Genomic DNA, 11,206 nt, shown 5'->3' on the forward strand with positions numbered 1-11,206 from the left:
AAGCAGGGGGAGCCCCAGGGAGAGGGAGAAGCAGGTTCCTCCCTGAGCAAGGAGCCCCCTGCGGGCTGGATCCTAGGAATCTGGGATGTGACCTGAGCTGAAGGCAGAAGCTTCCCGGACTGAGCCACCCAGGTGGCCCAAACCAAATTAGTTTTTAATTTAAAATGCTAATTAATACTAAAAACTTCTGTGAGATTAACAAGTAGTATGCGGGGGGGGGGGTGGGGTTGGGGTTACACATGTCTGTGATTTGCAATTTTTTTCACAGAAACCCCTTTCTTGGGTGCCTGGATGATTTAGTTGGTAGGGCCTATGACTCTTGATCTCTGGGTCATGAGTTCAAGCCCCATGCTGGGTGTGGAGCCTACTTTTAAAGAAAGAAAAGAAACATCCCATTCTTTTCTGTCCTGGGCAGGAGCTCCTGCTGCAGTGCATTTTGGGGGATAGCAGTTTTTGCAAATTTAGACCACCTAGTGGACCTAATTTCCATTTCAGTCAACAGGGCTACACTATTTCAGATCACAAGATGATAAATTTTTTTTAAAGATTTTATTTATTTATTCATGAGAGAGAGAGAGAGAAAGAGAGGCAGAGACCCAGGCAAAGGGAGAAGCAGGCTCCATGCAGGGAGCCCAATGTGGGACTCGATCCCAGGACCCCAGGATCAGGCCCTGGGTGGAAGGTGGCGCTAAACCGCTGAGCCACCCGGGCTGCCCACAAGAGGAGAATTTTAATTTAGCTCAAATATTTAATATTACATAAAGAGTTGAATAAATCAGATGGTGCCTTTAGTTGGGGCCTGTGGATAAATTTAAAGTTATTTTTTGGGGGCACCTGAGTGGTTCAGTGGTTGAACCTCTGTGTTTGGCTCAGGTCCTCATCCTGGGGTCCTAGGATCAAGTCCCACATCAGGCTCCTTGCAGGAAGCCTGCTTCTCCCTCAATGTCTCTGCCTCTCTGTCTCTCATGAATGAATAATAAAATTTTAAAAAATAGAAAATAAAGTTATTTTTTTAATGCTGGAGGAGCAGCTTTACTGTCAATACTCTGAACCTTGTAACAGGCTGGCTTTTATTTTCTTATATTTTCTCTTACAGTTTATTTACTGCTTATCTATTTCTTTAAGAGGATAAAAACTAACCCAGAGAAGAAAGTTCCTTTCTACTGCCTCACCTTGCTCATCCCAAGCCTCAAGGTTAGCTAATCACCGACAATATCTTAAGAACAATCCATTACAAAGCCCCATCCCTCCACTCTGCACCCCATCTCCTCTCACCTTCTCAAGGAGCTCATTCTTTTGGCTCTGTCTGCCCCTTCCTGAATCATCAATCTTTCTCACTTTTTCAGATCATTCCAGCCCACATACAAGCAATATAAACAAGTAACGTGTTCTAGTTATCTCACAAAGTGAGATATATATTATTTAATTTAAAAAATTGAATAGATATACTTTTTTTTCCACTTTATTTTTGAGATTCATTCCGTGTTTATATATACATTTGGGGAACGCCTGGGTGGCTCAGTGGGGTTGAGCATCTGCCTTGGCTCAGGGCCTGATTCCAGGTGGGGGGTAGGGGATGGAGTCTCACATGAGGTTCCCCACAGGGAGCCTGCTTCTCCCTCTGCCTATGTCTCTGCCTCTCTCTGTGCGTCTCTCATGAATAAATAAATAAAATCTTTAAAAAAGGAACACCTAGGTGGCTCAGCGGTTAAAGCGTCTCCCTTTGGCTCAGGTCGTGATCCTGGGGTCCCGGGGATCGAGTCCCACATCAGGCTCCCTGCATGGAGCCTGCTTCTCCCTCTGCCTGTGTCTCTGCCTCTCTCTCTCTCTCTCTCTCTATGTCTCTCATGAATAAATAAAATCTTAAAAAAAAAGTCGTTAAAAAAATATATATATACATTTGGGCTTCTGTATGCAATTCCTATATAAATTATTCCCAGCTTATTTGTTTCCTTCCTAAAGAACAATCAGGTCTGTCAAACATTGAAGTGAGGGGTACTTAGGAAGTATCACTGTGTGAAAGTGTCTCTAGGGCATTTACTTAGAGTAGGAATCTCTGGGACCTAGCATAAGCGTGTTTTTCTTCAATCTTACTAAAAATGGCCTAATTTACATTTATATTACTAGTTTACATTTGCACAAGCTCAGGAAAACCATATTTTTCCCCATTCTCAATAGTTTATGTCATCAGATTTATAAATATTGTCAGTCATATGGATGATTAAAAATGGCATGTTTTAATTTGTAAACTTTCCCTGATTGGTAGCGAATTAAATATCTTTTTATGTAGTTGTTGGTCATGCAGATTTTCCCTTCTTTAATTTGCCAGGTTATACCCTTGCCCGCTTTTCCGTGTAGTTGCCTTTTCCATTCACCTGCCTTCCCCGTGGATGTACACACGAGTACCAGCAGAACTCGAGGAACTCACTGCATGCTTCATTCACATGCAGCCCAGGGTGTGATCCTGGAGACCCGGGATCGAGTCCCACGTTGGGCTCCCGGCATGGAGCCTGCTTCTCCCTCTGCCTGTTTCTCTGCCTCTCTCTCTGTGTCTCTTATGAATAAATAAACAAAAAAATCTTTAAAAAAAAGAAAAAGAAAAAGAAAAGCTTAAAAAAAAAGATCACATGCACGTTTCCCCAAACAATATATTGATTAGTTTTGTTCTTGAAATGTACAAAATGATGTATTGTAGGTCACACATGATACACTATCTGTTGATGACTTGTGCTTTCACTCAATATTAGAGTTCTAAGATTGATTCACTTGTCTGTTGTCTGTTGTTATATAGTTCATCCATCTCTCTTTTTTTAGTTCATCCATTTTTTTTCTGCTTATAATATTCCATAGTGTAAGTATACCATAATTTATTATTTTTGTTTTTGTTTTTTTCAGAAACAAAGATTTTTTCCCCATGTTTTTGCCAATATATGTTTTTTTCAGTCTTTTGTAGAATTTTATTTCCTCTCTTCAGTCCTAAGAATATGATATCCAAATTTTAACTGGAGGGTGTATAAACATAGGCTTATCCAGCCCACTTATAGACAAGGCAAATGCTGCTTCTTGAAAAGGTCCCACCGTGGAATGTCTGGTCATCCAACCCATGTCACCCCTTTGCCTGGCTTTATTTTCACAATACTGTGCGGCCACTTCATTGAGTTCTTTTTTTTATTTTTAAAGATTTTATTTATTCATGAGAGACACAGAGAGGCAGAGACATAGGTAGAGGGAGAAGGAGGCTCCCTGCAAGGGCGCCTGATGCAGAACTCAATCCGAGGACCCCAGGATCATGCCCTGAGCCAAAGGGCTTATGATTTTTTTTTTAAATCAGTTATGTATTTATTTGCATAGATTCAAAGGAAAGAACTAAAAATCCAACATAATATTCCATGAGGTCTACAATTTAATTATTAATCCTTTTTTTTTTTTTTTTTAAAGAAAGGTTTTCCTCCACTGACTTTAGGATGGGACTATTTCACATGAACACTGAAGCTGAACCACTGAGCCACCCAGGTGCCCCATTCATTGAATCTCTTTACAGACTTTTAGCTTTTCCATGGCTCCCATGATTTCCCCTTGTTTTTCACATGGAATGTGTCTGGCCTTTCCTGCATTGCCACCACCTTTGGAACCCTGAGCCTTTTTGTCAGAACTGCCACTGCTGCTTCCCCTTCCCCTGAATCACTTTTTCCATTGGGTGGCACCTTCAAAACGTGCAGCTGAACTGCCAGTATTTTTTTTTTTTAATCAGAGTACAGTTGAGGGGATCCCTGGGTGGCTCAGCGGTTTAGCGCCTGCCTTCAGCCCAGGGCGTGATCCTGGAGTCCTGGGATCAAGTCCCACGTCGGGCTCCCTGCATGAAGCCTGCTTCTCCCTCTGCCCCTCTCTCTCTCTGTCTCTCATGAATGAATAAATAAAATCTTAAAAAAAAAAAGTTAAAAAAGTACAGTTGACACACATGCTATGCTAATTTCAGGTGTCTAATATAGTGGTTCAACTTCTGTATATGTTATGCTGTGCTCACCACAAGTGTAACTGCCATCTGTCACCACACAACACTGTTACAATTCCATGACTATATTCCCTGTGCTGTACCTTTCATCCCTGTGACTTACGTATTCTATAACTGGAACCCTATGTCTCCCACTTCCCATCATCCCTTCACCATCATTTATTTTTTATTCTTCTGCTGATGGACTATGGCTACTTTCTATTTTTTGTTTATTTTTTCTATGATATTGGAAAATGTATCCATGAACCATCTTTCAAATATATTTAATCCAAAATTTTCAGAGTGTCAATTTGGGAGTAAAAAGACTGGAATTTTGAGTATGCATATGTTCAGCTTTCTAAGATAAGCCATACTATTTTCCAAAATGATGATTACCTGACCAAGCAGAATGTGAGACTTTCCATTTGGTTCACGTTCTTTCTAGTAAGTGCAGCTTTACACTGTCATGCTTCTTAATTTTTGTTAATTTAGTGGGTGTGGAATGCTATCTCATTGTGCTGTTAATTTGCATTTCTCTGATTACTCATGAAGTTGAGCATCTTTTCATTTGCTTGTTAGCAATTTTTGTTTCTTCTTCATCTGTTTTGTCCAATTTTTTTGGACAAAATAAAAAATTTTTATTTTTAAAGATTTATTTATTTAAGAGAGACAGAACACATGCAAGCAGGGCGAGGGGGCTGGGCAGAGGGAGAGGGAGAAAAGCCAACTCTGTGCTGAGCTCAGAGAACCAAAAGGGGCTCGATCCCATGACCCTGAGATCATGACCTGAGCCAAAATCAAGAGTCAGATGCTCAACAGGCTGAGCCACCCAGATGCCCCTAAAGGTTTTATTTTTAAGTAATCTCTACACCCAATGTGGGGCTTACATTTCTAACCTTGAGATCAAGAATCACGTGCTCCCCCCAACTGAGCCAATCAGGTACCCCAGTGACTTCTTATTTTTATTTTATTTTTATTTATTTTATTTATTTTCAAAGATTCATTCATTCATTCATTCATTCATTCATTCATGAGAGACACAGTGAGAGAGAGAGAAGCAGAGACATAGGCTGAAGGAGAAGCAGGCTCCCTGCAAAGAGCCCTATGTGGGACTCGATCCCGGATCCTGGGATCACGCCCTGGGCCAAAGGCAGACACTCAACTGCTGAGCCACCCAGGCATCCCAATTTCTTATTTTAATGTAATTATAGGGGAGGGAAAAAACCTTTTCCTTCATCCTCTTATGTTCAATAACTGGGATCTTGCAAGTTAAACTGAGAAAAGACAGATTAACAGGAGAAAAAAAACCCAGAGGTTTTTTTTTTTTTTTTTTTCTTTTTCAAAGTTTATGTGTACAAAGTATATGCACAGGAGAACTCAATGATGAGCACCTCAAAGGGGTGGCTAGAATTAGGGGATCATATATCATCTTAACAAAGGGCAATGTAATGTGGAGAAGTAGCAAGACAAAGGAAAATGGTTTGGGCTTCTGGAGTTGGTAAACTGCAGGAAGATAAATATGGGGGGGAACTAATGGAAGAGAGAAGCTATTTTATTTTTTTAATTTTTAAAAAAAGATTTTATTTGTTTATTCATGAGAGACACAGAGAGAGAGAGGCAGAGACGTAGGTAGAGGGAGAAGCAGGCTCCATGCAGGGAGCCTAATATGGGACTTGATCCCAGGACCCCGGGATCACACCCTGAGCTGAAGGCAGATGCTCAACCACAGAGCCACCCAGATGCCCCATGTTTGCTAATGTTTTGCTTAGGATTTTCATATTTATGTTTATGGGCAAAATTAGGCTTTTTCCTTTCTTTAACCATCCTTGTATAGCTTTAGAATTTCAATTATATCAGCCTCATTGAATGGTTAAAGGAATGTTACCTCTCTTTTTATATCTGGAAGAGTTTGTACAAGATTGGAATAATCTTAGCGCTTTAAAGTTTGGCAGATTATATCTGTATGTCTTGGTCTGTGTGTGTTAAGATTTTTTAATCTACTGATTAAATCATTTTTATTTACTTTTATTTATTTTAAAAAGATGTATTTATTTTAGAGGGGGAGAGAGAGCTCACACACACTTGTGCAAGGAGGAGGAGGGGCAGAAGGAGAAGGAGAGAATCCTCAAGAAGACTCCTTGCTGAGTGAGGAGCCCAACATGGGCCTTGATCCTAGGACACCAAGATCATGACCCAAGTGGAAACAAAGAGTTGGATGCTCAACCAACTGAGCTACCTGGGTGCTCTTAAATTATTATTATTATTTTAAAGATTTTTTATTTATTTATTCATGAGAGGCTGAGAGAGAGAGAGAGAGGCAGGCAGAGACACAGGCAGAGGGAGAAGCAGGCTCCATGCAGGGAGCCCGATCTGGGACTTGATCCCGAGTCTCCAGGATCACACCCTGGGCTGAAGGAGCTGCTAAACCGCTGAGCCACCTGGGCTGCCCTATTTTTCTTTTTTTTTTAATAAGACTACCCAGGGTGCCTGGGAGGCTCAGTGGTTGAGTGTCTGCCTTGGGCTCAGGTTATGATCCCAGGGTTCTGGGATTGAGTCCCACATTGGGCTCCCCACAGGGAGCCTGCTTCTCCCTCTGCCTATGTCTCTGCCTGTTTCTCATTAATAAATAAATAAAATCTTAAAAAAAAAAAAGGACTACTCAAACTTTCTATTTCTTTTTGAATTAGTTTTAAGTTATATTTTCCATGAATTATTTCATTGTTTCCCAATTAAATGGCTTAAATTTGTTAATAATACTTTCTTTTAAAATGATAATGTACTTATTTACATCCTCTTTATTTTTTCTTAATTCATGTTTCCAGAGGTTGTCAGTTTGAATAGCGTTTTTAAATACCCAACTTTTGGCTTTTAAGAAATTTCTTTGATGATATTTGTGTTTTCTAGTTAATTGGTCTATTTTTTCCTTATCACTGCCTTCCTTTTACTTTCTGTTTATTTTGTTGTATTTTTCTTTTTTTTTTAAGATTTTATTTATTTACTCATGAGAGATAGAGAGAGGCAGAGACATCGGCAGAGGGAGAAACAGGCTCCATGCAGGAAGCCCAGATGCGCGGACTCGATCCTGGCCTGGGGCCTCCGGGATCTCTCCCTGAGCCAAAGGCAGAGACACTCAACCGCTGAGCCACCCAGGCATCCCTTGTTGTATTTTTTTCTAATTTCTTTAGCTAGATGCTTAGCTCAACAACTTTTAGCCTCTTTTATTTTCTCATACAGGCATTTAGAGGTATACATTTTCCTCTAAGGACTAGCTTAACTGTATCCCACAAGTATTTTCAGTAACATTCTTTGGATCACAGTTGGGATCACTGGTCTAGATTGATTTATCATGAATAAACTAAATTTGTTGAATGCTTACTAAAAATCTAAATATAGATTTCTATGGTAATTGCCTTAAGATATGAAAAAACCTGCAGCAGATACTGCTGGCTTCTTTCCTTCTACCCATAACATAAAGTAAATCTATTGCATATTTTAGTTATGACTTACTCCCTCAAAGTTGCACAAACTTAATAATGTTCACTGTGAAAAGGATCTTAGAGTCAATAGGGATGACAATGCCAATAACATGCAAGGAAGCAAGTGATCCAAAATATGAAACGAGAAATTCTTTCGGCCCTCTGCAAATATATTTAGGTACTGATGCTTCAGTTTTTTTTTTTTTTAAATAAATGTGCTTTTTACTTGTTCTCTACCCTAGCCTGAAGGACAAACCAAAAATTATAGCTTACTAGTAAAGTAAAAAAGGAAAAGTTCCTTAGCCAGGAGTATCTTCAGTTCTTTGAACCTTGTGTTGTGGAATAACCTCAGGGGCAGCTTTTCATGTTTTGTGTAATTATGTTCAAGCTCTGAATCTATAATTTGTTCTAATTTTCCATGAACACTCCCTTGCCACCATTTATTCTCTGGTATCCCACAATTTCTAAGGTCTATATTGGGTACATATTGTTTTTTTTTTTTTAAAGATTTTATTTATTTATTCATGAAGGACACAGAGGAGAGAGACAGAGGCAGAGACATAGGCAGAGGAAGAAGCAGGCTCCATGCAGGGAGCCCGATGTGGGACTTGATCCGGGGTCTCCAGGATCATGCCCTGGGCTGAAGGCAGGTGTTAAAGAACTGAGCCACCTAGGGATTCCCTATATTGGGTACATATTGTATAGGTAACTAGGAACCTTTAGAAAATCTTTTGTTATTATTGTTACAAGGACCAGGATGATCCTTATACAGTTGAGGCTGTTTCTCAACTATATAACTGAGTTATATATCATGTGTATTTTTTAATCTTTAAAAAATTATCATGTGTATTTTTAAAATTTTATTTTTATTTTTTTTATTTTTTTAAATTTATTTATGATAGGCACACAGTGAGAGAGAGAGAGGCAGAGACACAGGCAGAGGGAGAAGCAGGCTCCATGCACCGGGAGCCCGACGTGGGATTCGATCCCGGGTCTCCAGGATCGCGCCCTGGGCCAAAGGCAGGCGCCAAACCGCTGCGCCACCCAGGGATCCCTAAAATTTTATTTTTAAATAAAAATTGTATTTAAAGTGTACAACACACATAAAAATGAAGTGAACAACACCATGATGTGATACACATAATACAGAGTGAAATGATTGCTAGTCAAGCTAATTAACATATCATTTCATATAGTTACTATTTTTGTGTGTGTGATGAAGGCATCTGAAATCTTTTTTTTTTTTTTAAGATTTTATTTATTCATGAAAGACAGAGTGGGGCGGGGGGAGCGGGGGGGGGGGAGGCAGAGACACAGGCAGAGGGAGAAGCAGGCTCCATGCAGGGAGCCAGATGGGGGACTCGATCCCGTGCTCCAGGATCACGCCCTGAGCCGAAGGCAGACGCTTAACCACTGAACCATCCAGGGGTCCCTTTTTTTTCTTTTTAAAGATTTTGTTTATTGAAATCTACTCGCAGTAAATTTCCCTTATTCAGTGCAGTATTTTTTTTCTTATTTTAAAGATTTTATTTATTTATTCATGAGAGACAGTGAGAGAGAGAGAGAAAGAGAGAGAGAGAGGAAGAGGGAGAGAGAGGGAGAGAGGGGCAGAGACACAGGCAGAGGGAGAAGCAGGCTCCATGCAGGGAGCCCAATGCAGGACTTGATCCCAGGTCTCCAGGTTCAGGCCCTGGGCTGAAGGCGGCACTAAACCGCTGAGCCACCCAGTCTGCCCTCAGAGCAGTATTATTAACTATAGTCATCATGCTGTACATCTCTGGACTTACTGTATGTAACTGGAACTTTGTTCCCGTATCTCCCCATTTCCCCTCCTTCCTGTTCCTGGTAACCACTGTTGTACTCTGTGCTTCTGTGTATTTGACCTTTTAGATTCCAAATATAAGTGAGATCATGCAATTTTTTTCCTTCTGTGTCTGCCTTATTTCATTTAGTATAATGTCCTCCAGGTTCATCCATATTGTTGCAAATGGCAGGTATTACCATGTGTATTTATATTAGGTTGAACCATATGAGATTGCTGATATTTGATCATTTTTAACCAACAAGGTAGCAATTTTAAATGGCTCAATCTTTTATAATTAGAGCTTGAATAGAAGCAGATCGTATGGCATGGTCATAAAACTCCTTTTTCTGCTAAGGGAAAAAAATTGGGGAAAATAAAAGAGCCATCATAGGTAGTTGTGTCTTATCTTAGTAACCTTAAAATTTAATGCCACTAACTAACTTAATGTTGAACTTTTGATAAACCATTCAAGTCTGATCGAGGTAAAAAGCCTTTGCTTGGAGTCTGAAGGGGGAAGATCAGTGGTATTTCCAATGCTTTGGCACACTATTAGATGGGCTTTGTCTTCTTTTTAACACCTGAGGGAAAATGCTGAGGGGAGTCAGAGACAGAGCTGAAAGGATCAACAGCACAAAGAACCAGGCTAAATTCACTTATTCACTGTCAGCCAGTCTTAATTGTCATATGAAGAAACAAGACAATTGCTGTTTGAAGAATCTCAAACTAAGATGTTCCAGAGTATAAATTTACAATGCAGTTAATGCCATCTGTCCTCTAGAACAGCTTTGTTGTTAACTTGTAGTACTCTAATCGCTTATTTAAAAAAATAATAAAAAAATTTCAGAACGATTGCCAATTTAAAACCAAGGTTTATAAAATAGCAATATAGGGGCACATGGGTGGCTCAGTGGTAGAGCATCTGCCTTTGGCACAGGTCGCGACCCTGGGGTCCTAGGGATCAAGTCCTGCATCAGGCTCTTGTAGGGAGCCTGCTTCTCCCTCTGCCTATCTCTCTGCCTTTCTCTCTGTGTGTCTCTCATGAGTAAATAAATATAATCTTAAGAAAAGAAAGAAATTCAGGTAAGAGTCTGGTTTATTTATTTTATTTATTTTTTTTAAGAGTCTGGTTTAAAAGTTGGCCATGTCTTCAGCACTGGCTGGCTGGTCAACACAAATCTTCCTGTCCAGTTAGCAAGAGGAGCTTGGGGCATGAATCTGGTTGTCAGGATCCATTGAAATCTTCCAGTTCCTTTTATCTTTTTTTTTTTTTTTTGTAAGATTTTATTTATTCACGAGAAACACACAGAGAGAGAGTCAGAGACACAGGCAGAGGGAGAAGCAGGCTCCTTGCAGGGAGCCCGATGTGGGACTCGATTCCAGGACCCCCGGATCACGCCCTAAGCCAAAGGCAGACACTCAACTTCCTGAGCCACCCGGGCGTCCCACTTTATCTTGATTCCATTTTTACCTAGCAACAGATAATCTTGAGGCTGTTTCTCAACTAGACTTTCCTCTTGGGAACTGTGTATGCTGGCCACACAAGTATTCTATTCTTGTCAGTAATCTTCCTCAAGACAAATGAATAAATGGATGAACAGAAAATAGAATTCTCTAGAATGGTTATGAGCATGGATTCTGAAGCCAGATATCTTGGATTCAGATCTTGGTTCTACTAATTAGCAGTGTGACTTTGACCTTATCATTTAACCTCATGCCTCAGTTTCCTTAACTGTAAAATGGGCATAAAACTAAATCTATTGTATGGGACACCTGGGTGGCTCCTCGGTTGAGTGTCTGCCTTTAGCTCAGGGTGTGATCCTGGCTCAGGGATTGAGTCCCATATTGGGCTCTTCACAGGGAGCCTGCTTCTCCCTCTGCCTTTGTCTCTGCCTCTCTCTCCGTGTCTCTCATGAATAAATAAAGAAAATCTTAAAA

At 40.2% G+C, this 11,206-nt stretch overlaps 1 pseudogene; it reads right to left on the reverse strand.

Moving 5' to 3' along the window:
* Nucleotides 1–2,957: 2,957 nt before the first annotated feature.
* Nucleotides 2,958–9,291, reverse strand: LOC144316674 (peptidyl-prolyl cis-trans isomerase NIMA-interacting 4 pseudogene; annotated as a pseudogene).
* Between the last annotated feature and the right edge of the window lie 1,915 nt (nt 9,292–11,206).

Source organism: Canis aureus, chromosome 7, assembly GCF_053574225.1.
Source record: "Canis aureus isolate CA01 chromosome 7, VMU_Caureus_v.1.0, whole genome shotgun sequence".
Lineage (NCBI taxonomy): Eukaryota > Metazoa > Chordata > Mammalia > Carnivora > Canidae > Canis > Canis aureus.